The sequence below is a fragment of the Schistocerca piceifrons genome, chromosome 5 (genome assembly GCF_021461385.2).
Source record: "Schistocerca piceifrons isolate TAMUIC-IGC-003096 chromosome 5, iqSchPice1.1, whole genome shotgun sequence".
Lineage (NCBI taxonomy): Eukaryota > Metazoa > Arthropoda > Insecta > Orthoptera > Acrididae > Schistocerca > Schistocerca piceifrons.
Genome location: NC_060142.1, coordinates 91,362,891 through 91,386,935, shown reverse-complemented (window position 1 = coordinate 91,386,935; position 24,045 = coordinate 91,362,891). Strand labels below are relative to the sequence as shown.

At 44.4% G+C, this 24,045-nt stretch overlaps 1 protein-coding gene across 1 annotated transcript in view; it reads right to left on the bottom strand.

The window, feature by feature from the left end:
* Positions 1–24,045, bottom strand: part of LOC124798758 (hemicentin-1) — a 1,218,631-nt gene that overhangs the window by 483,273 nt on the left and 711,313 nt on the right. The window lies entirely within an intron of this gene.

Below are 24,045 nucleotides of genomic sequence, written 5' to 3'. Positions count from 1 at the left end.
TCTCATTGCCTTCCCTGCTGCGAACATTCCTTTCGAGATTACCGAATCGCCTAACGACGGAGTCCTAGCGTCAAACTACATGAAAATGCGGAGTGGTGTTCAGCAGAGTAAAACAGAGTCTATTTTTGCTTATACTGGGCCAGCCTTAAACACCTAGTTTCTGATCAGCACGCGTGTACCAACAACATGTGCGTTTCCGACGCCATTTGCCACAGACCAAATACTCTGGTTGCACCACCGCACTGCACTGTCATTCTAGTTCTAAGACTTATTAGCTTTGAATGAGGCAAACAGAAAAAACTGCTTCAGATAATCCGCGTGACGTTACATGGCGCTTCTTGACACATCTGTCCGCAAAAATTCACATTAACACATCTTTAAAAAAAACGTTGTTGAACACTTTATGTCAGCCTTTACCTGCACTTTGAAATACACAAAACACTATAACCGTTCACTTTATTTATGTTTTTATGCGTTTACCTCCGCTACTTGGTGGATTAATTTAGATAATATGGATGTCTCTTTCTTTGATTTCCTGTCGACCTGAGGCACTGCCCGGGAGCAGTCAGGTGGAAACAAAATATTATTAGTACATGGATCTGAAAACTTATGATCACGTGGTTGCTTTCCTTGCACAGGTGAATAGTAATATATTTTGGTGAGCCAAAACAGTTGGACCACCAGCTGTTAGTCGACCTTTTGAAAACAATACAATGGTGATTCTTCGTGGCATGGATTCGAAAAGTCTTTGATAGGTTTCCGGAGATACGCTGCACTATATGTCTACGCACAGACCACGCAGTTCCCGCGAAGTAGGGGCCAGTGGTTCGTGGGCACAAATCTGGCGCCATATAGCGTCCTGGATGTGTTCTATCGGGTTCAAGTTAGGCGAATTTCGTGGCTTAGACATCAACATGAGTTTAGTGTTACTCTTCTCAAACAAGTGTAGCACGATTCTGACCTTGTGACACCGACTGTTCTTCTGCAGAAGATTCCATCGCCGTCGAGGAAGACGTCAAGCATGAAGCGATAGGAGGGCTTCGTAATAACAGGTGTATACATGGACAAGAAAAGAATATCCGGGTTTCCCCCTGGTTTCACGGTAAATTTACTTTTTCCCGGTTGAAAATGAAGGACAACCAGGGCGAAAGGACATTTTTTCCATATTAAGTGAAAATATACTTTCCCTCGGAGATGTAAAACTTACCAATCCTTTGAATGGTAGTGATTTTATACACCGGCGTAGGACTACCCAGCGCTTTAGGAAACGATACTCAGCAGAAGAAAAAAACGCGCTCTGGAAAAATCTTCTATTCACTGCAACACCTACACCGCACGTTTTTGTATTACGAAAGTATAAATACGAATTCTACCAAATACAGCACAGTAGCCTTCGAAGCACTGAAACTGAAAGTTGCGCTGCGCTATGCTGTTGTCCACCAATCGTAGCTCATGTCACGCATCTCGCTACACAATGACAGCAGATATTCAGAGCATAGGACGCGTGATGTGGGCAGCCAACAGCAGCAACACTGTCAGGTAGCGCGAACATACAAATAGGAAAAGTTAATGGCTTACGAGTATATAGTACATACAGAACAGCTACAAAGAAAGCTACATTTCACATTTTATACTGGTTGGCAAATCTTTTTCTTTTTTTTTTTTCCGAGGGCGTGGTTATGCAGGATCCTAAGAGAAGCTTAAATTCTAGCAGCTGAATATTTCTGACAATCACGATTATAAATTTCGCTGCGGGGGACAGAACGTTTCGTGGGTTACCTAACTAAATTCATGTTCCATCGACCATTTCGACTTTTCCATAGAAAAGCCAATTACGTGAGAAAAGAACTCACCTTACACTTTGTTTTGAAGGATAGTTATAGTTCTACCATAGTTATTGGATAATTTGTAATCACTGAAAGAACTACACTACAAACGAAAAACTAACCTTGAAGCATGGTCTTTTCAGCGCGTGTTCCCTTTAAGATACATCAAACGCTAAAATTTTAAATAATCTCATACATGGCTCGTCTTGTAGGTCCGAAACTTTTCTGTGTCAAGTTTCGAACGAGAGTTAAACGCTCCGTGATTGAAATTCATTGCACTTTCTCACACATAACGTCATTCATCTTGCGCAAAAAGAAATTTACTTTAAAAGTAACGCTTCTAAACCTACCATACGCAATATTTTCCCACGAGCTGTTAGAAATGTAAACAGTTGTGACGTCATGCTCATCGAAAGCAGTTTGTTGTACTGCATAGTCTTTTGTCTTAAAGTCTTTGACACATTTTAATGAAGCCTGCTGTCTTCACGAATCATGGATCTCGCGCGGTTGAGTTTTTTGCATGGCACAACGATAAAGATAACGATAGCGTAGATGGAACCATAGTAGAGCGGTATCTATGATGAGTGCAGTCTAACCGGTGGTTTCTGAAGGGGGGCAATGGCCACCTCCGTAGTCTTACGGTTTCCAGAGATAGTCTCAGAGCCGACGCCACGTGATGGACATTGGCATCCTCGGCACTGCCTACTTAATCAGCGCTTCCTCGAGTTGTCTTAGAAGTTCGCCGCTGTACATCGGAAGATGTCTCCCGCAGTCGGAGACGAAATGTCAGGGGAGAACACGCGCAATATTTGTCCCGCTCTTTACTTAAGACGTTCTGGAGGTACAGCTGCTGCCCCACCGCGGGGAGGCGGTTGCCTGGGATGGGGCAGGCCAAGACCACGGCCCGGTGCCGGGGGCGCATCGGCGTCGTTTTGGCCACGTGGCTCGGCGCGGCTGGTGTTAATAATTGAGCCAGGCGGCCTCATTAACAGGGCGGCGCTCAGGCCGTAATTATAATTGCTGCCTGGGGTGACGCGTCTCCCCGGCTGAGTGTCATCGCCCAGGAACACCCACAAAGTGAGCCAGCCTTCCGCTAACCACCTAACTCACTGTCAGCTGAGCCCAAGTCTCTCGTCACCTACAACACGATTCTTCCGCTGGAGATCCTGGATGTACAGTCAGCAAAAATTTGTCTCGTATTGAGAGCAATGTGAAAACTGACGGATACGAGTGAAAAGCTAAAGAAGTACGAGTACGCCAATCGGAAATTAAGTACATCCCAATTGTATATCATTGATCTGAGTTCTGCTTTGGATCGTGTTGAAAACTCTTAGTTTGCAGTAAATGATACAGGAATCTGGAACAGAATGACTTCCTCTATGTCAGCCAACATGGATTCCAAAAATATCCATCAAGTGAAACATGGCTTGTGCTTTTCCCTTATGGAAAAAAGAAAAAAACCGCGTGAAATGCATGCTTGAACATAAATGCAGATGTCAGCTTAACCTGCAAATTGCACTGTTGATCTGAGCACCGATGGAATCTGTGTAATGTTCTGAATACGTTGTAAGTGTCAGTAGAGGTCAGAACTGTATTCTTTGTAGTTTTGAGTGCATTATGCCGGAGATAAGTGTATTCGAATGGAGGCAAATTGTTGGTGCTCGTATGAGTGATTCTGTAACAAAGAGAGCAGAAGTGTTTGCTGTTTCAGGATGAATTGTATCGAAGATTTACACTCAAGAGCCAAAGGAAATGGTACACCTGTGCCTAACATCGTGTAGGGCCCGCGAGTTCGCAAAAGTATCGCATTACGACGTGACATGGACTCAAATAATGTCTGAAGTAGTGCTGCAGGGAACTGACACCATGAATCCTGCAGGGCTGTCTATAAATCCGTAAGAGTGCGAGGGGGTGATGTTCTCTTCTGAACAGCACGTGCAAGGCATTCCAGCTATGCTCAATAATGTTCATGTATGGGGGTTTGGTGGCCAGCGGAAGTGTTTAAACTCAAAAGAATGCTCCTGGGGCCACTCTGTAGCAATTCTGGACGTGTGGGGTGTCGCATTATCCTGCTGGAATTGCCCAAGTCCGTCGGAATGCACAATTGACATGAATGGATGCAGATGATCAGACAGGATGCTTATGTACGCGTCACCTGTCAGAGTCGTATCTAAACATATCAGGGGTCCCATATCATTCCAACTGCACGCGCCCCACACCATTACAGAGCCTCCACCAGTTTGAACAGTACCATGCTTACATGTAGGGTCCATCGATACATCAGTTCAAATTTCAAACGAGACCCGTCCGACCAGGCACATGTTTCCAGTTATCAACTGTCCAACGTCGGTGTTGACGGGCCCTGGCGAGGCGCAGAGCTTTGTGTCGTGCGGTCATCAAGGGTACACGAGTGGACCTTCGGCTCCGAAAGCCCATATCGATGATGTTTCGTTGAATCATTCGCATGCTGACACTTGCTGATACCCCAGCATTGAAATCCGCAGCAATTTGTGGAAGGGCTGCACTTCTGTCACGTTGAACGATTCTCTTCAGTCATCGTTGGTCCCGTTCTTGCAGGATCTTTTTCCGGTCGCAGCGATGTCGGACATTTGATATTTTACCGCATTCCTGATATTCACTGCACACTCGTGAATGGTCGTACGGGAAAATTCACATTTCATCGCTAACTCGGAGATTTTGTGTCCCAGCGCTCATGCGCCGACTATAACACCACGTTCAAACTCACTTAGATCTTGATAATCTGTCACTGCAGTAGTAGTAACCGATCTAACAACTGCGTTGCCAACCGAAGCGCCGTATTCTGCCTCTTTACATATCTCTGTATCTGAATACGCATGTCTATATCACTTTCTTCAGCGAAAGCGCAAAACGCCATCCGATATGTCACAACGCAGAGCAAAGTGTCATGAATGGTTATGACTGAGGGTCATCGAAGAGGATTGGGACGAAAAATAGGAGGACAACAGTTGCACAAGGCAATGTAGAACTGAAGGTCGCACTCGCGAGCCCTATAAACACCAAAACAATTCGAAAGGAGTTCCGTAACCAGGGAACTGCGGGGTGAGCTTGAATTCTAAAACGACTCATGAGTGATGGGAATTCCCGTAATAAGAAAACGTGGTGCCGAAGCATTAAACCTGAACTACGGAGCACTGGGAGAATACAATGTGGTCGGATGAGTCTTCCACGTTCCAAGAGTGAAAAATGGCGGGAGGTCGGTGATGATTTGCGCACAGCCATAACGTGGAATTCCATGGGTACTCAGCAACGTCTCATTACTGTCACGGGTTATGTCACCATTTAGGCTGATATCGTCCATCCCTTGATACAATGTTCGTTCACCAATGTGATGCTGTGTACCAAGACGACAAAGCCCCTATTCACCAGATCGCATCGCCCAGGACTCCTTTTGTCAGCACGAAGATGAATCGTCGCCTCTTCCTATCTACCACAGTCACCAAGTCTCAATGTAATTGAGCCTTTGTGGTCTAATTCGGAGATGTGCGTTATCACTGTCCACCTTCATCACCATTACCCGAACAAGCCACCATTTTGCAGGAATAATAGTATAAGATTCTCTCGAAAACCGTACAGGACCAGTATTTATACATACTGAGACGACTGGAAGCTGTTTTGAAAGACAACGTGTAGGCATCGTAAAGTGTTATGTTTTCGTTACTTCCATATTTCCATTTCTTTAATGCACGTAAAATGCGGAAAGATAGTGAACACACATTCTCTTAGTCATATAACATCAGAATATGGGGTACCAGACGGACTAATCAGATAGACCGTTTTCTGTAACGGTTACCACAGCAGTCTAGTTCAAATATCCAACTAATCTGTCGACCAGTTATGAAATATTAACTAATCTGTGGTAAGTCTGGACAAATTACAAGATTGCTTTACGGGACAGAACTCTATTTAAACCCCTTGGAAACAGAAGTGCCAATCTCCCATCTCATGATTACTTTGAAAACTTGTCCAAATTCAAAATGTTCTTGATCAACCGTACTCATTTTAGCCATTAAAATATGCAACTTCACGACGTTGAAGTCGATCCACTGAGGTAAGATGAAAGAATTCAAATTATTTTGGTGACTATCTTTGCTTCCGTTGAGGGTTCCCAAAGGAAAAGGATATATATATAATTATATATATATATCAGTGTGTGTGTGTGTGTATGTGGGCGGCGGCGGGGGTACTTACATTCATTCCTGAGATAAAGGAGTTGGGTTATTTTTGGTCAGACAGCGAGGTCATCGGTCTCATCGGATTAGGGAAGGATGGGGAAGGAAGTCGGCCGTGCCTTGCCATCCCGGCATTTGCCTGGAGCGATTTAGGGAAATCACGGAAAACCTGAATCAGGATGGCCGGACGCGGGATTGAACCGTCGTCCTCCCGAATACGAGTCCAGTATCTAACTACTGCGCCACCTCGCTCGATGGGTACTTACAGCTAATAACGAATCACTATCGTCCAGGTATAATACACGGAAGAAATATATCGTGTGACGTGTGAAGTCAAGGGGAGTTTTTGTACGGTAGATACCGCTGAGTTAGCGCCCGGCTCAGTTAGCTACTTTTAACTATGGAGTGGAAGGTGTCCGTTCTCATATTCTGATGGTCGATAGGGCACAGCTGGCTTCTATTCATCGACTGCACTGCTTTTGTGCACACGATTTCCTTATGACAAGGCCAATTCAAGAAAGATCCTGTCTTTGACACATAAGTTACATGAATCAACGTGCATCTGATATGAGCTGAAGTATATACTGCTGATACGCGAGGTATGGAAAACAAAGCTTACCGGGAAAATATTTAAAGCACCTTAAGATAGGCAACCCAATTTATATCATCTGAAGCTGGTTCCCTATTATTTTACCTTAAGACAGACAACCCAACTTACATCATCTATACCTTGTTGTCCAATGTTCAAGGTCCACCAAATATTTCCTGGGAACATTTTATTTTGCCCGCTCCATATAACGTACCCATTAAAATTGATATAAGCATATTTTAGGTATATAATAACGTTTGATACTACCCAACACTGTTACCAAAGCACACGGTAGTTTCGTTCAAATGTGACGCATATTGTGTACACAGGGGAATTGTGATCAAATCTGCATGTATATGTCATTGTATTTAGTTGTGGTCGGGTACATGATAGTGTGCAACACTTAATAAAAGTAGCTGAGCGTAAGCATGCTTAATAAATGAAATATTCCTATTCATCATACTGTATCTTCTATTGAACATTTTGCAGTGTACGTACTACCGATATAAACCTTGTACAGTATTCCGCTCTTCAACATCTCTAATCCGCAAAGCACGTTAAGGTGTGTCGAAGAGGATACTTTTTGAATCCCCTTCTCTTCTTCCTTTAAAAATAGCAGGAAGGAAGAACGAAGATCAGCGTTTAACTTGATGTCGACAGCAAGACCATTAGTGAAGGACACCAAGACTGGACTGAGGATGCAAAGGGAAAGCAATAGGCAATGTTCTCTTCTAAGGTCACTGCCTTGCGTAATGTATGGAAACAGCGAGGATGAAACCTAAAGCTGGATGGCCGGACGTGGATCTGAATTACAGTTCTGCCCTCCCCAGCTCCTTGTTAATGCACCATGTCATTCAGTCCCTCTCTTGCCTCTGACAGCATATTAGCGAATGTAGCACAGAAGGTTAAATGGTTGGCAGGCTACTATTTGAAATCCAATTCCTCTAATTTTACCGTCAAAACAATTTCGTGCGATGTATGCGAGAGTAATTAATACGTTTATTGACGCTTCATGGAACTATGTTCTCCATATTTATAACAAACCTCTTCAAAATGCTTGACACCTCTCTTGTAGCTATCTCTCCATCGATGAATTTCATTACCTTAGAATTATCCCAATGAATTCAGTCTGGAATCTGTCATTCCTACAACTAGTTTTATACAGTCATTTTCTCCATACTGTTCCAGACGTATACTCCAAGGCATTTAGCGGCTGCGGTTGTCATGTTGAACCGTTCACCATTGCAAGACTAAGTCGTGAAATCTCTCTACGTGGCGAAAAGTTGTATCACATCCATTGCTGTCCCTTCCAAGGACCTCTAAACATCCTTCCCAAATATTGTTAATTCATACTCGGACGCAAGTGCGAGTAACATGAAATAAAATACTAGAAAAAGAAATTAGATTAAAAGTGTTGCAATAGGTTTACAATATGTTCTCAATGAAACAAAACACAAGAGGCAAACTATGACCGAGTGTACGTGAACAACAATTATGGCTGTATGAATGAACAGGTAAATAGATGAGTGTGGCAAACGAGATTACCTGAAGAGCACAATAGATGGTAATATTGTGTCTAAAGACCTTTTAATCTAAAAGCCATATGCTAACGCCATTTAAAATCCGCAAACAAAGAATTCTTCTGACTCCGGGATTTATTCGTGTGATCTTTTCACTTGGGGTGTGGCAAGCAGCTTCTCAAGTTACTCAAACTGAGCTAACTGGTGCTCCCGTTATGAATGAAACAGCTGGCTTCAAATCCCGGCCATGTCATCTTGACTGCCTTTTCCGTAATTCAGTTTAATTCGATAACGGGACAGTGCCTCCAAAACATTACACGGACGACTTCCTCCTTTAGTTTGTCCAAGAGCTCTACATCTTATTACTTCGCAGAACAAGGACCGTTGCACAATTCATTTTCATTGCATGAAAGTTCGCAGTTCAGCTACAAGATATATATAAATAATGAATGTAAATTTGAATAAAATCCATTCACATGCAGAACTGTATTCAGCTTTCGACAACAAGTTTCGACCTAAGGGATAAAATGTTTTTTCAGCAATATTCGCATATTACTATGCATCCCCAACATGCAATAACTCTTCCTGCAATAAAATACTGTCTAATCCACAACGTAGAATTCCTTACGAACGCATTTGACAGCACAAGTACATTTCGATAACATCTAGTTTACTTAAACTAGCGATATAAGTTAAAAGACCAATTCTTCATACTTCACAAGTCGCAGGCTGAAATACGGCCACTAAGTCACAAAATTTTCTTTAATACGTTCATAAACTGCGAACACATGCTTGCATTTCTTGCCGTTTACGAAAGAAACTAAAGTGTGTGATCACTGGCAGTGAGGATTAAATGCGACTTTGCTAATGCTGTATACTGATTCGACAGAACACATTCGACTCAGGGGCGAAACATCTGTTTTTTACTATTATATCCCTTTGTAGCCATGTAGCGTTCTGTTACAATGACAAGAGTATATAACTAAAGTTTTCTTTCTCACCGTTATAACACGAAGGGCATGAAATTTGTGGCCTGTGATGCGCAGAAAAAGATAGATACTGGTTAAGAAGGTCCACCCATAGACGAGAAAAACTGACGTGAAACTTGTTATTCGAAATCTTGAATAGAAATAAAAATCCTGAAATGGTAGGTACGAAAAATGGTTCAAATGGCTCTGAGCACTATGGGACTTAACATCTATGGTCATCAGTCCCCTAGAACTTAGAAATACTTAAACCTAACTAACCTAAGGACATCACACACCTCCATGCCCGAGGCAGGATTCGAGCCTGCGACCGTATCGGTCACGCGGTTCCAGACTGAAGCGCCTAGAACCGCACGGCCACACCGGCCGGCTGGTAGGTACGGTTTTTTATTACACTCCAGGTTAAACATACACTTTACGGATGCTCACCTTGAGAAAAGTTAAATTGGTGTAAATATTGAAATACTGTACGCTGTCCTAATCTTCCCTGTTAAGCGCTTCTAAGTTACTGGCTGGAATGTTAAGCGGAGAGACGCATGAAAGTTTATAGCGGAAAGAAATACGCCAAGCGATAATCTCAAGATTTGATCATTTCGCTACGAGAAATTTGGTGCCGAAGTGCATGTTGTGTTCACGCACGCGAGCGTGAAGGATGGCACCTCTCGCCCGCAAACAGCAGCGCAAAAACGACTGCCTTCGTTAATTAATCAGAACTAGCTGCTCTGAGAAGACGCGGAATAGTTCACGCGCCAACAGTCGCAAAAGTGAGCCGGCAAGCGGAGAACGGCGCGGAGCGCGCGCGCCTCCTGTTATTCCGGCCTGTTTTAGAAACCGTAATTAATTAGAAGCGTGCAGAAGGCGCGCGAAGCAAAACAGACCGCTCGTCGAATAACAGCGCGATGGGCTGTTGGGTGTGGGGACGGAGGGGGCCGCTAAGCCAGCCCTCAGGAATAACAGGGCCGCCGCTACACTTGCTTTATCTCGCGGCGCAGGGAGGAGCAGAAAGGAAATTGGCTCCCCAAGACGAATCGTGAGACACAGCTTTAACTTGCAGATCTCATCACAAGCAGGAGACGTTTACTTTTCCTTCCTGCGGTGATGAAAAGGTAAGGAAATGCCCGAGTTCGGTTTCTTTATTACGTTTCCGCGGGCGTCCTTTTTTTTCGTAGACAGCTACGTAGCGCAAGTTAGCGTCACTACGCTGGCGTCTCAGCGGTAACAGAGCACGCTGTGTTTGCAGAGGAAGACGCTTCTCCAACGGAAACGACAAATAGCAGTTTCCTTCTACAGCGTACAACTGGGAAGTGTCTAAAATACCATCCTCTTTAATGAGCGTTGTTTAGAAGTAGACAGCGCGCGCTTGTGTGTGTGTGTGTGTGTGTGTGTGTGTGTGTGTGTGTGTGTGTGCGAGACTCTTATAATTTTTTCTGAGATATCTGCGTTCTCTTCCATTTCTGAGAGATCGACGGATACTGTAATAATATGATAGAAATCTGGGAGCAATATTGCGCCTGTGAACATCAGCGTACCGGAGTTTTCTTGACGTACCAGGTTAGTTAGTTACACGTTCCGTGGGTTACTTTGCACGATATACAGGGTGATTCAAAAAGAATACCACAACTTTAGGAATTTAAAACTCTGCAACGACAAAAGGCAGAGCTAAGCACTATCTGTCGGCGAATTAAGGGAGCTATAAAGTTTCATTTAGTTTTACATTTGTTCGCCATTTCAGCCAATAAAGTTTTTGGTCCCTTTTTCTTCGAAGGTGCTACTGTAACTGGACTACAGTATCTGGCGATGTTAGAGAATTGGCTGTTCCCTCAGCTCGAACAAGAAGCACAACAATTCATATTTCAGCAGGATGGAGCGCCACCACATTGGCACTTATCTGTCCGTAACTACCTGAACGTCAACTACCCGAGGCGATGGATCGGCCGCCAGGCAGCCCGTGACAGAGCACGTCATCACTGGCCTCCAAGAAGCCCTGATCTTACCCCCTGCGATTTTTTCTTATGGGGGTATGTTACGGATATGGTGTTTCGGTCACCTCTCCCAGCCGCCATTGATGATTTGAAACGAGAAATGACAGCAGCTATCCAAACTGTTACGCCTGATATGCTACAGAGAGTGTGGAACGAGTTGGAGTATCGGGTTGATATTGCTCGAGTGTCTGGAGGGGGGCACATTGAACATCTCTGAACTTGTTCTTGAGTGAAAAAAAACCTTTTTAAATAATCTTTGTAATGATGTATAACAGAAGGTTATATTATGTTTCTTTCATTAAATACACATTTTTAAAGTTGTGGTATTCTTTTTGAATCACCCTGTATTATAATGTCGTGGAACGAGTCAGTTTACAATATACTGACACAGTTGGTAATTAAACAGCGCTATGTGATGACCATCTACATACAAGTTTACATAACAGAAAACAACGTTTAAAGGTTTTCAGAAAAAACTGCAATCATTTTCCCTTTGTGATGGTTCAAAAATGGCTCTGAGCACTATGGGACTTAACTTCTGAGGTCATGAGCCCCCTAGAACTGAGAACTACTTAAACCTAACTAACCTAAGGACATCACACACATACATGCCCGAGGCAGGATTCGAACCTGCGACCGTAGCAGCAGCGCAGTTCAAGACTGTACCGCCTAGAACCGCAAGGCCACACCGGCCAGCCTTTGTAATGGTAATTTTATTTTTTTATTTTACCATGACCGGTTTCAAGTCATCTAATGATTCATCCTCAAATGGTATACAGATTTTGTGGCATCGATATTTACGATGCCACAACGTAGGTGCACGCTCTCGTGAGTTGGCACTACGAGAGAAGACTAACTACGCCGGCCGCAGCGCCCTCTGGCCAACACTGTGAAGCTCAGCGAGTGCCATCTTGATTTCGCCCCATTTCATCAACAGCAGACGACCTGGAAATATCGCTTCGACTACCGAATGGGCTAGGCTGCTATTGAGACTTTGTATTAGATTAGACATGGAATATGGCTTCACACCTACGTGCTCATCCTAGCCAAAGTTATGTATGCCTTTGATATTTACTTGTGTTTCTGACTCCTCCTCCTACTCACTTCCTTCTCTCTCGGCCTATATTACACAAGCAGTTCACAGGAGCAGACCCACGCGCCGGGATACAAAAGCTTTTAGTGATTTGATTGTAGCATTGTGGGGGTCGTCGCTCAGCTATGACAAGACAGAAGATATGAAACAAGTAAGCACCCAATGTAGCGATGTAACTGGAATTATTTACATATTAAGGTTGACTTTAAGGCATTGCTTTCCATTATTTGCATCCTTGGGTTTAATTTTGGTGAACAAATCACTTTGGAAAACATAGCTTCTGGTTTCCAGTTAAATTGATTACACAGCGCTACATAAACTTTGCCACGGGTAACTCCCACGTGATTTACGGGATGTAAACAAACCAGAGAGTGTGACTTAAGCTAATGTTCAAAGATTTTGCGTTGGAACAGAGGTTTCCTGTGGCCAACACTCGCATTCACGAAAGTTCCTCATTGATCTTGAATGGCAGTAAACCATCGATTTAAATTACATTAATCATTACAAAAGTATCATGTGGTCATTATCATGAAATTAACAAAGTCCACAACTAGAGATGAAGAAGACATTTCTTCTGTATTTCATCTTACTGAAATTTTGTTTAACGGGTTTATTCTTGCTTATTGTGTACTGATTAGGAACTATACAACAGAGCTTAGCATGCTGGTGGCTTCACGTAATGCTAATATTGAGTTATGTACGCGTGTGGAAGGATAGTAATAGGTTGTGTGTGTGTGTGTGTGTGTGTGTGTGTGTGTGTGAAAAGAAAGGAAGGTTAGATTTAACGTCCCGTCCACAGCGCGACAGGAAGACGATGTCCGGTGATTTACGTTTAGGGCTGAAAATCTCTAATTGTTCCAGAAGTTCAAACTTTACCCCCGTGTCTACAGTGTGCAGGATATCGAGTTTGGTTTTTATGTCCATAATGGAATAACTATTTTGTGATATGTGGACAGAGAATTTTAGATTTGTTTAGCTTTTCTGAACGGTGTGCATCAAGTGCTGCTTGTATTGGATGTCAACAATGTTTCTTACTTTCTTCCTAGTAGTAGCAAGAGTGTTGTCACAAGACAGTTTACACTTGCCAGATTCCTAAACACCTTGCGTTGTCTGTTATGAACTGCTTTGTTTTGTATTTTGATGTTTGTGTGAACTATTATTTTAATTTTGTATCGTTTAAACAGCGTTGCGAATTGATATGAGATGTTACTGAGAAAAGGCAGAGATGCATATTTGGCTTCTTCTACTAGTGAAGCTAGTACGTTGATGCTGTTTCATTGGTTTTAACTTTTGATTTTAATTTGCCAACTACAGATGTTGTAGGCTACTGTTTTCAGATGTTTGGTTCTTTAGATTTTGTTGTGGACTCAGCTTGAATTTTGTTTATGCGGTTCAGTGCTGAATGCTAGTTTATGTTGGCGTGGGAAACATTATTTATAATGAACTACTTATTATCAGTTAGTGGAAACTAAAACAACAGTAATAAACAAAACTAAAATAAATTCTGAACAATATTTTCTTCTCAAATCGAAGTTTTTAACACAAATTCTCGAAATTTCTGGCTTTAGCATCTATACCTCAACATATAGTTAACACCATCGAAGAAATGCCTGGTGCACCCTCTCTAAATTTCCTGGCGTGTTGTGATAAGATTTCCACGGCCTCAAAAATTCTTTACGAGTAATGACTTCCGAAAGCTCGCCATTGATTAACTGTCGATTTAACGCCATAGCTCTGCAACGTTGCGCTTCGGACCCTTGCTTATTTGGCAATTTTGGTTCGTCTCTATGTGGCTCTGACATTATTACCCGTGTTTTCGCCAGCCTGTAGGCTCTCTACCTCTTCACATCTCACTATCAACACTGAAATGCGATACATGGGGTTGCAGATTGCGCTAAGGTGTACCAGTAAGTTGATGTGCATCTACATCTATATAGTTACTTTGCAATTCACATGTTTGTGCTTGCCAGAGTGTTCACAGACCACTTTAATACTATTTCTCGATTATTTGACTCTCCAATACCGCGTGGGACAAACGAACACCTACCTTTTCCGTGCGAGCTCCGATTCCTCCCTATGTAGGTGAGAGTAAACAATATATTTTCACATTCGGAAGAGAAAGTTGATGAGTGAAATTTCGCGAAAAGATTTCGTCGCAACAAAAAACGCCTTTGTTTAATCGTTACCACTCCCAATTCGTTTGTCAAATGCATGACACTCTATTTCCTATTTCCCGATAATACACTGCCTGAGAATTGCTAAGGAATAGACACGTTGTTGGGCAGGAATACTCAGAGCCAATGATAAGACGACATGACACACAGTACGCCCGCAGCAGATGTGGATTTCACCAGTTGGGAAAGCAAAATAAGACATAAATAACGTACATGTTTGCCACTGGGCAGGCTCCCAGCGGAAAGGCCGATATCGCACTCCAATAAGCAATATCCGTTCCTCAGGCACTAATGCACATTCACCCGTTATCTGTGCTGACTACCAAACTGTTGAGGCGTCCTTGGGAGATATTTCCCCACTCCTCTCTCATGGCGGTTTTTAGTTCGTAGACGGGGAGGGAAAAGGGTGTTCGTTAAGATAAGGTTGCCAAGAACACCTCGGGCACACTCTATATCGTTTAGGTGCGAAAAGTACGCAGGCCATTCCGTATGTTCAATATCTTCAGTTTCTAGTGTGTACGACACCTCATCGCTCCTTTGTTGGCGGGCACGTCGTCCATAAACAGAAAAACGGGACCTATGTCACACCTCCACTGAAGGACAAGATCCAGAATAATCTCCTGCAGTACCGCTGTGCTGTAAGGTACCTCATATAAAGATATGCAGTGGTGTTCGGACACTGCGCATAATGCCTGCCCACACCACAAAACCTGTGACGTTCATCAACATTCTGTGGTGTGTAACGTGTTTCTCACTGTCTCTACACTAACTAGTGGCCAGAATCAACTACCAAAGTGAAGCGAGTTTTGTCGGAGAACATCGCTCTGGGCCACTGTTGCTGACTCCAATGGACGTGCTCCCTACACCGACCAACTCTGTCTCGATGATGGTGTGGCTGAAGTGGAATGCACTTAACCATACAAACTAGCCTGATTTAAACGCCGCGAAATGGTTCTGGCAGAGACATGTGTACCGGTAGTGGTTGCAAGGTCTCCAGCGATCTGCTCAGGAGTGAAATGTGTGTTCCTTTCCGCCACTAGGGCTGGTACATATCGCTCCTCTTGCGGTATGGTACGTCTATGAACACCGGTATGCTCTCGTATACCATTTTCATCCCCAGCGGCATTTTCTGATCATGAGATGAAACTTTTTGCATACCCATTACTGTGGCGATGTTAGTGACACTCTGACCGGCTTCGAGTCGTCCAAATCCTAGTCTGCGATCGCAAGCACGTCTTGCAGACGTGTTGTCGTACCACATGGAATGTCGCACTAATAGGGTACACGACAACCTTAGTCAAACAAGGTGCTGCATGAAATGTGGAAAGCATACAGAGCGTTCGTGCGCACGTTTCCTTGTAGTTAATACTTTTCGCTCTCTACATTTCCTGTTACTATCATTGGTCAGGTGTTTCGTAGCAATCACCGGTTGTTTCGTACCAAATGGCAAGCAGTATATACGGGGTAACCATAAACTTCCAGTTCGAGGGAGTTTCTGCAGCGTTTATATAGATCAGGAACAGCAGAGAGCCTATAACGCATCCTTGGGGAACGCCAGATACCACTTCTGTTTCATTCGATGACTCTTCGTCAATAACTACAAACTGTGACCTTTCTGACACGAAATCACGAACCTAGTCGCACAATTGAGACGATACTCCATAAGCACGCAATCTGATCAGAGGCGTGAACGTAGGCTTCCGCGGCCGTTGCCACAGTTAATAAAATTCTTCTGTGTTTGTGACCGCATTGTCAACTGTTTCGTTTCGGAGACTGTTGCAAGACGCCTTCCGGAAGGTGTATTGCTAACTGCTGAATGTGCGCTAGTTTGATTACTGATATACTGTGGAGGAGTGCTGTCATTGGATATGAGGGTGAGGAGGAAGGGTATAAAGTGTTATTCTGTTGGTCATTACATTGCCTGTTGTCATTGGCGGAAATAGGCGTTTTCCAATGGAGTTTCCTTTATTAGTAAACAGCGCTATGCTGCAATCGCCGTTCAATTTCCTACGCGCCGATTTCCACCGATAGCAAGCAATAAAGGAAACTCCAATAGAAAACGCCTATTTTGCCAGTGAGAAAACGCAATGCAAAGACCAATAAAAGAATACCTTATACCCTTCCTCCTCATCCTCATATCCAATGACTGCACTCCTCCATAGTATACAAGTAATGAAACTAGCGCCTATTCAGCAGTTAGCAATACACCCTGAGGAAGGCGTCTTGCAATAGTCGACGAAACGTCGCAATTTTACAATGCGGTCACGAACCCAGAAGAATTTTATTGACTGTTTATTAGAAGCTGCTTATGAAGAACATTGTCAAAAGCATTCTGGAAATCTAGAAATATGGAATCAATTTGAGATCTGCTGTCGATAGCACTCAGTGTGATCAAACAGACGGTTGTTCAAGGAAAAACTGTAGCAAGTAAGCGCTGTGCAATCGAATTTAAAACCTCGGTTTTCCAGAGAAAGTCTGTGAAGATCAGACACACACACACACACACACACACACACACACACACACACACACACACACACACACTCTGTAAAAACTAAGTCCATCACAAACCAAACAGGACTGACGTCAGAAGTTATCGATAGTGAAATTAATGATCAACAAAAGACGTAGCACAACTCTGTCACTCTTTTTTGAAAGGTGAGAGAGCACGATTCCACATAGAATTTAAAGAGGAACCACCATCTTTATTTATTTGCTAATATAATTTCATCAGCTTCCTTACTAACAGTATCCCAATAGCTGGACATGCACGCCAGAATCTCCGTGTTGTTATATTCTATAGGATTATCAGTGCCAAGGTAATATTATGCAAAGGAGAGTTTTCTCGGCTGTTGTAAGCTTTAGTACCGTTTGTGTTCAGTTCACCGGTCCTCCACAGTCTGATAGTCTAATACATGACATGGAAGGAATACGGTAGAGCCCCGCCTAACACAAACCAAGATCATTCTTTCCAGAACCTAATGAACGCTGATATTAGATAGTGGTCGGAAGAAACACTTTACACCATACTTCCGCAAAGGCAAAAGGGCGATAGACTTTGGTGCCACCTCAACACTAGCAACTTTTATCCAGTGCACAGTTGCTGCATAGCACAACTCACTTCTAATGTGTCTTTCACTATAACCATTCTGACGACAGGTGACTTCAAGATGGGCTAACTCAGCTGACAAACTCTCAGGGTCTGAGATGACATGGTCCCTGTGAACAATGGTACAAAGTACTCCATCACATTGAGCCAGGTGTGTACAGGTATAAGTTGTGCTGGCGTAAGCTGTCGCCAGCACACCAGTCGGCAAAGATGTAGCAAAGACATCGACAGTAGGCGCTGTATCAAGCGCGCCTGTAAGGAGAGAGGTCAAAGACTCGCAAGCAACAGGCCGCCAACGCCCTCTCAAGCGCAAGTATTAAGATCGCCGCCGCGGACCCGAGGACCCACTCTCAGTTACTAGCTCACAGTCTCAGTCAGTCTCACTGACTCATTCTAGTTGGTGTCTGTCAATACATTACGACCACATTAGTGTACATAGCGGTACTTGTACGTCACCAGCAGGAAGGTTAGCGCGGACTAATTTTGAAGAGCTTGTACCACAACACATAGACTCTCTTAAAGATAAGTAGCTTCCCGTTTAAGTAAAGAACCATGTTAATACACTACTGGCCATCAAAACTGCTACACCACGAAGATGACGTGCTACAGACGCGAAATTTAACCGACAGGAAGAAGATGCTGTGATATGCAAATGATTAGCTTTTCAGAGCATTCACGCAAGGTTGGAGCCGATGGAGACACCTACAACGTGCTGACATGAGCAAAGTTCCAACCGATTTCTCATAAGCAAACAGCAGTTGACCGGCGTTGCCTGGTGAAACGTTGTTGTGATGCCTCGTGTAAGGAGGAGAAATGCGTACCATCACGTTTTCGACTTTGATAAAGGTCGGATTGTAGCTTATCTCGATTGCCGTTTATCGTACCGCGACATTGCTGCCCGCGTTGGTCGAGATCCAATGACTGTTAGCAGAATATGGAACCGGTGGGTTCAGGAAGGTAATACGGAACGCCGTGCTGGATCCCAACGGCCTCGTATCACTAGCAGTCGAGATGACAGGCATCTTATCCCCATGGCTGTAACGGATCGTGCAGCCACGTCTCGATCCCTGAGTCAACAGATGGGGACATTTGCAAGACAACAACCATCTGCACGAGCAGTTCGACGATGTTTGCAGCAGCATGGACTATCAGCTCGGAGACCATGGCTGCGGTTACCCTCGACGCTGCATCACAGACAGGAGCGCCTGCGGTGGTGTACTCAACGACGAACCTGTGTGCACTAATGGCAAAAGGTCACTTTTTCGGATGAATCCAGGTTCTGCTTACAGCATCATGATGCTCGCATCCGTGTTTGGCGACATCGCGGTGAACGCACATTGGAAGCGTGTATTCGTCATCGCCATACTGGCGTATCACCCGGCCTGATGGTATGGAGTGCCATTGGTTACACGTTTCGGTCACCTCTTTATTCGCATTGACAGCACTTTGAACAGTGGACGTTACGTTTCAGATGTGTTACGACCCGTGGCTCTACCCTTCATTCGATCCCTGCGAAACCCTACATTGCAGCAGGATAATGCACGACCGCATGTTGCAGGTCCTGTACGGGCCTTTATGGATACATAAAATGTTCGACTGCTGCCCTGGCCAGCACATTCTCCAGATCTCTCACCAATTGAAAGCGTCTGGTCAGTGGTGGCCGAGCATATGGCTCGTCGCAATACGCCAGGCACTATTCTTAATGAACTGTGGTATCGTGTTGAAGCTGCATGGGCAGCTGTACGTGTACACGTCATTCAAGCTCTGTTTGACTCAATGCCCAGGCGTATGTATCAAGGCCGTTATTACGCCCCGAGGTGGTTGTTCTGGGTAGTGATTTCTCAGGATCTGTGCACCCAAATTGCGTGAAAATGTAATCACATGTCAGTTCGAGTATAATATATTTGTCCAATGAATATCCGTTTATTATCTGCATTTCTTCTTGCAGTAGCTATTTTAATGGCCAGTAGTGTATACGTGTGCAGTTGTGTTGTAGAACGAGAATACCGGCCACCAAACAACATGCTCTGCCTAGATCTCTATGGTACTAGACAACAGTGGGAACGAGGACAACACAAGTCAGTGTTAGAGGGCTTCCTATAAACGGCCTGTTGTCGACGAAGCCACCCGTCTCCATTCCCGAAAGTTATTTGAACATTGCACCGGAATTGCCAAAAAGACCGTTCTTCTCACTTATACTTGAAGCTGCCGACGATATAACGTATGTATAACAGGGACCTGAAATTCTGCGAAAAAAAGTGAACACGCTGCCGACGTGCTAGGCGGTACGACGTGACGTAACGGGGCGGCAGCGGAAACCACCATGTACTTTTGGGTGCGTCCCTTTTCCCGGCGCGCCGTCGCCGGTTATTTATCATAGCCGGCCCGGAGGTGGGGCGTACGCGCTGCTAGCGCCGTGGCGCGTCGCCCGGGGCGTCCGGCGTCCGGGAACACGGCAGGCGGCGGACGCGTTTTGAAATGCAGATTGCGCCCTGGACGCTGTTCTCAGCGCGGGCTCAAGCCGACGGCCGCTCAAGTCGCAGCCACCGCCGGCCGTAAAACACGTGCGCTCTGCTCCCGGCTGACCGTCGCACCGCCGCTTTTTGCCGGGCGCGGCGTGCTTTCCGTTCATGGCACCCTGGAGGGCAGCTTGAGCAGCCAACAGACGTAACTGAGGCGACGAGTGTGCAAAAAATGCACCTGTCACGGGCCGAAACTAGCCAGAAACAGCTAAAAACTTTTTTGAGTCCCTCAAAGCCAATGTGTCTCTCGACAGTTATTGTTGTGTATTACGTAAAAATGCTGGATGTTAGTGTGCAGCTTGGAGAGTGACCTTTGTGCTACCGAGTTTTTGAGGAAGAAGGGGATTGGTGCAAGACTCTGGAAGAAACACCTCACACAATGGATCCTTTATTGCTGACGTGATCAAACTCGTTCCTGGTTTTGACATTCCAAAGTCACTCTGGATTAAATAAAAGGTTGCGAACGCTAGGTGTTTTCTTTGATTTAACGAAGGCTTTTGACTGTGTTGACCACAAAATATTACTGCAGAAGCTGGACCATTATGGAGTAAGGGGAGTAGCTTACAATTGGTTCGCCTCTTACTTTAAGAACAGAAAGCAGAGGGTAATTCTCCGCAATATTGAGAGTGGTAGTGATGTTAAGTCCCAATGGGGCACTGTTAAGTGGGGTGTTCCCCAAGGGTCGGTGCTGGGGCCACTGCTGTTTCTTATTTATATAAATGATATGCCTTCTAGTATTACAGGTATTCAAAAATACTCTGTTTGCTGATAACACCAGCTGGTAGTGAAGGATCTTGTGTGTAATATTGAAACATTATCAAATAATGTAGTTCATGAAATAAGTTCGTGGCTTGTGGAAAATAATTTGATGTTAAATCACAGTAAGACTCAGTTTTTACAGTTTCTAACTCACAATTCAACAAGAACCGATATTTTGATCAGACAGAATGGGCATATAATAAGCGAGACGGAACAGTTCAAGTTCCTAGGCGTTCGGATAGATGGTAAGCTGTTGTGGAAAGCCCATGTTCAGGATCTTGTTCAGAAACTAAATGCTGCCTTATTTACCATTAGAACAGTATCTGAAATAAGTGACAGTTCAACACAAAAAGTAGTCTACTTCGCATATTTTCATACGCTTATTTCGTATGGTATTATTTTCTGGGGTAATTCTTCTGGTTCAAAAAGGGTATTTTTGGCTCAAAAACGGGCTGTTCGAGCTATATGTCGTGTAAGTTCTAGAACCTCTTGTCGACCCCTATTCAATAGTCTGGGAATTCTGACATTGCCCTCACAGTATATATTTTCTTTAATGTCGTTTGTTGTTAGCAATATTAGCTTATTCCCAAGAGTTAGCAGCTTTCACTCAGTTAATACTAGGCAGAAATAAAATCTGCATGTGGAATGCACTTCCTTGACTCTTGTGCGGAAAGGAGTGCAGTATTCTGCTGCATCCATTTTCAATAAGCTACCACAAGAACTCAAAAATCTTAGCAGTAGCCCAAACACTTTTAAGTCTAAACTGAAGAGTTTCCTGATGGCTCACTCCTTCTATTCTGTCGAGGAGCTCCTGGAAGAGCTGAAAAATTAAGCAAATTCCTGTGTTACACTCTTGATTTTCTTTATTTAAACTTACGACTTGTCGCCTGAATATGTTTCTTATATTTCATTTTATCTGTTTCTACTATCGTGTTATAATTTCATGTATTGACTCGTTGCATGACCATGGAGACTTCCCCTTAATTTGGTCACACAGAACAATAAATAAATAAATAAATAAATAAAAATAAATTAATTAATTAAACGGAATAGAAACTGGATCCGGACGCTATAAAAGGATAATGACCAAGTGCGATATTGCAAATGATCCTTTCTGTGAGTGCAGTGAACTTGAAACTACGGATCATGTTTTAAATTATATAATTTATGGTTCTAAAGGAGAAGAAATTAAAGACATCCACAACGTCTCCGAAGAATTCCACCAGTGGTTGAGTAATCTTCACTGTGTTGTTTGGCTGTATATACTGGTATCCACGATATAATCATACTAACTGCCAACCAGATATCCGTATAGTCGTGTACTGCACGGAGATGGCATTTCGGTCAACGGAGAACCACGCTAACGATGACGTCAGGGCACCTATGAAACGAGGTAGTGTCTGCCGGGTAACCCCACATGCACAATCGCTGTGTGCACAGTTACAGACGGTGCAGTATGGCACAGAGAAGATTCTCTGCGGTGGAGGGCGTAAGAAGGAAGGAAGCGGGTCAGTCGCAAAATGAATTGACCAGATGGCTTAATGTGAATCGTTCTGTTGTTTCTCGGATGTGGTGACTTCTTATAAAGACAGAAACTGTAACCTGAAGATCAGGGCAGGGCCGAGCACATGCGACATCCGAAAGAGTGGTCCGTTATTTGGCTGTAAGGACACATTATCGCCCCAGCAATGCACGGAAACTGGCATGTGAACTCGCAGCATCCACTGGACGTGTTGTATCGAGACAAATGGTTTACAAGCCATATGGCTATCTCTGGTGCGTCTTCACAGGATGAAGTGTCTAGACTGGAGTCATCAACATGCCACCCGGACGGTCGCACAGTGGGCCAATGCTGTTTCCGCAGTTGAGTCTCGATTTAGTTTGGAGAGTGATTCTCTATTGATTCGCCTCTGGAGGGAACGTGGAATAAGATTTCGAGACCCAAACATATCGAGGAGAATCCCTAATGGTGTGGTTGGCTCTGAGCACTATGGGACTTAACATCTGAGGTCATCAGTCCCCTAGAACTTAGAACCTAACTAACCTAAGGACATCACACACATCCATGCCCGAGGCAGGATTCGAACCTGCGACCGTAGCAGTCGCGCGGTTCCGGACTGCAGCGCCTAGAACCGCTCAGCCACCGCGGCCGGCTCCTAATGGTGTGGGCAAGGGTTGTGTTTGCCACACGAACCCCTCTTCATGAAACTGCACAGGTGAATCGGCAAGGTTTAACTGCTGTCAGGTATCGTGACGAAATCTTGGGATCTCATCTGCAGTTGTTGCGGGGTGTTGCGGACCCAGACATCGTATTGATGGACGATAATGCTCGACAAATAGAGCACCGGTGGTTGATGTTTTCCTGGAAACGAAAGATATTGCACGCTTGGCGTGGCCTCCTCGCTCTCCCGATTTGAATCCCGTAGAGTATGTCTGGGAGACGGCTTGTATCACGTTAGCGTCCACCAACCAACTTCAAGATTGCGAGCAGCTCTGCAGGAAGAATGGGCGTTACTGCCTCAAGACGAGACTGATGACGTCATTCACAGCATGCTCCATCGTTATCAGGCCAGTATTGCTGCCAGAGGTCTTTTGGTTTTGTTTTGCTTTGGGGCGCAAAAAACAACTTTGGTCATATGCACCCAAGTCAAAACTATAGAACACGAAGACAGAGAGGAGTTAAAAAACGACTATACGTCAGTCCCAATTGACAGAATGAAGACAGCTAAAAACAGGCACGTGGAAAAAGGGGTAAAAAAGGCCCCGGTACGAAACTAAAAATTAAATGGCCTTGGCCATATTGCTTTGGCGGATAAAAAGTAAAACGCGCTCGACAGCCCGCGCGTCATTTGTTAAAACGGCCGATAACTAAGACGGTAAGCCCAAGTTGGAACATAAACGGTTAAAAAATGGGCAGTCCGTCAGGAAGTGGCGGACAGTTAAAACTTGGGCGCAATGTGTACAAAGTGGTAACGTAGCGCCACTTATAAAATGACGATGACTGAAAAGGCAGTGGCCAAGACGCAGCCTACGTAAAATGACCTCCTTCTGGCGGGAGGGCCGAGAGGAGGTCGTCCAAGCCACTGGGAGAGGCTTAATAAGAATACTCGTGAAGCGAGGACCATTGACACCACCTCCTGACAGACGGCAACACGGAAATCATCGAAGGGAATATAGGAGCGCGCGGGCTGAGGTACGAGGACTGCAGCCTTGGTAGAAGCTCCAGCAGCCTCGTTTCCTGGCAGACCGACATGACCACGAACCCACAGAAACA